Source organism: Struthio camelus, chromosome 31 (assembly GCF_040807025.1).
Source record: "Struthio camelus isolate bStrCam1 chromosome 31, bStrCam1.hap1, whole genome shotgun sequence".
NCBI lineage: Eukaryota > Metazoa > Chordata > Aves > Struthioniformes > Struthionidae > Struthio > Struthio camelus.
The window spans coordinates 1,010,566-1,013,065 of record NC_090972.1 but is presented as its reverse complement, the minus strand read 5'-3'; the positions used below and the strand labels follow the sequence as shown (position 1 = coordinate 1,013,065).

The 2,500-nt window shown below is 77.6% G+C and overlaps 1 non-coding gene across 1 annotated transcript; it reads right to left on the bottom strand.

Annotated features, from left to right (window-relative positions):
- Positions 1–1,103: 1,103 nt before the first annotated feature.
- Positions 1,104–1,256, bottom strand: LOC138063117 (5.8S ribosomal RNA). The gene has a single exon (XR_011136710.1). It is a non-coding gene; the product is annotated as a 5.8S ribosomal RNA (ribosomal RNA).
- Positions 1,257–2,500: the final 1,244 nt, after the last annotated feature.

The following is a 2,500-nucleotide window of genomic DNA, read 5'->3' as shown; positions in this document are numbered from 1 at the left end:
ACGCGCGCGGCAGCACGGTGCGGTACCACCGCGGTACCCACCCGCAGACAGCCGCGCGGGGCCGGGGGGCGAGGTCCGCACCTCCCCCGGGCCCGGCTCCCAAACGCTCGCTCGCCCACTCGCACACTCGCGCACAGCCCCTCCACCGGCCGCGGCTGGCTCCTCCTCCCCGGCCGCTGACCTCCGCTCTCGCCCCGGCACGGGACGACGGCGCGGCAGCGCCCCTCCCCCCCCCCCCTTTCTGCCCCCCCCCCTCCCCCGTCTCGCCACCGAACGGCGCCGCCCGCGCTTGCCCCACACCACCGCCCCGCGGAGACACCCGCGCGCCGTCGCTGCCGGCCTCAACGCAACGCCGCGGCTGACGCCAGCCGGCGGGTGGAAGTGGCTCGGCACGCACTACGGACGCGGGTGCGCCGCGGGGGGGGGCAGAGGGGGCTCGGCGGGCGCCGAAGCGGCAGCAGTCGGGGCAGGGAGAGGGCAAGGGGAGGGGAAGAAAGGCAGCCGGCCGTCCCCCCCGCCGGAGGGGAACGGGGGACCAGCGCACCACCGGGAGAGTGGTGGAGGAGAGCCGTCGTACGGCGGGCACTGGCGGTGGCGGCGGGCGGCGGCGGCAGGTGCCGGGCCACCGCGACCGACCGAACCTGGGGGCCCGGCGGGACGAACTCCGCACAGCGGGCGCTCCGGGAGCGGGGGTTTCCCGAGTCTGCACTTAGGGGGACGAAGGCCCGGGCCCACACGGGGAGGAGAGGCACCCCCTCTCCCCGGCGGCGCGGGCCTGCGAGGCGCCCCAGCCGCGCCACACCGCACACACCGCGCAGGGCAGCGGTGGCCACCGGGCTCGGAGGGGAGGGAGGGCAGGGCAAGGCACGCCGGCCGCGGACGGTGGAGGCGGACGGTCGGCCGGAGCCGGGCAGGCAGGCCAGCCGGAAGACCGGGGCCACCGGTGCACGCACCGGTGGTCCCGGCTCCGCCGCCGCCGCCGACTCACCGCCGCCGCCGCCCCCCCACCGACTCGCCGCCGCCGCCGCCCCCCCCGGCCCCCCCCCGAGGGGCGGCACACCGCTGCGCCAACGCGGCAATGGGGGTGACGATTGACCGTCAAGCGACGCTCAGACAGGCGTAGCCCCGGGAGGAACCCGGGGCCGCAAGTGCGTTCGAAGTGTCGATGATCAATGTGTCCTGCAATTCACATTAATTCTCGCAGCTAGCTGCGTTCTTCATCGACGCACGAGCCGAGTGATCCACCGCTAAGAGTTGTCTCGGTTTCGGTCCCCACCGCGCGCGCGGGGGGACCGGGCAGCTTTCGCAGCCCCCTGAGGGCCCCCATCCGCTCTGCCTCCCTCCTCACGCCGACGCCGGCTGCTGAGCAAGGGACAGCGGAGAGAGAGGGCACGCCTCACTGACCGTACAAGCACAGAGGGAAAAAAAAAGGGGGGGGGGGGGGAGAACAGACCCGAACGAGAGGGGCGGGGAGCCCTCGCTCCCGACCTGGGACAACCCCTTTCTCGCTTCGAGTCCGGCCCAGGCGCCCGGCTCGGCCTGGCCCAGCAGGGAGCGGCGCGCCAGCCGCGCCACCTGCCTCAGGGACCGGGGTGTGGGTCCCCGCGGAGCCCCGGCGTCGGAGCCCGGCCGCCGCTGGGAGCGGCGCCACCCGCTGCCCGCGCGCCCGCGACCCGCCAGCCGCACGCTTCCGAGCTCCTTCGCTCGCCTCACCGGCCTCCAGCTCCGCCGCCCCGGAGACGGCACCCAACACCCGCCTGCACACACGCAGCCTCCCGAGCGACGCCACGCACTCGCCCGTCCCTTCCGCGGGCAGACGCCTGGCGGCAGGCAGACGGGCGAGGCGGGACGGACGGGGAACGGCGCCCGCTCTCCCCGCCTCCACGCGGAGACCGGGAGGGGCCGCCCCCGCCCGCCCGCCCGCCGCCCGCCTGCCGCCCAGCGAAGCCGGGTCGGGCAGAGCGAGGCAGGCGCGCCGGATGGCGGAGTGCCGGGGCAGGGCGGGGGGGGAGGGAAGGAAGGGTGCCGCCGACGGCCACGGCGGGAGACTGAGAGCACCGGCCAGGGAGGAGAAGGGATGCGCTGGGGCTCGGCGTCCGCACCACCCGCGGTGGGGGCTCGCCGTCCCGGCGGCGAGCACGCGCTCGCGCCGGGGTCGCGCGTTCGAGGCAGGCCGGCGCAAGCCGACCGCGCGGCGTCTCTCCGCCGAGACCAGACCGCGGAGAGAGGGGGCAGGGTACCCCTCTCCGTCCCGGCTGCCCGCGGGGCATGCACGGGCCGCGCCGGCGGGCATGGGGGGGTGCGGCGCCCGCGCGCGCCGACCCCCCGGCCCCTCCGGCAGCACGCCCGGCTGCCCCCCGGGTCGCATCGGGCCGCCCGAGTCTTTAAACCCCCGCCCGGCTCTCCGACCGAGAACCCTCGGGCCCGGAGCCCGGGGCCCATGGCCATCCCTACCCGGGGGGGCCGCTACCGGCGGCCGCGGTGGCCGGAGGCCCTCCTC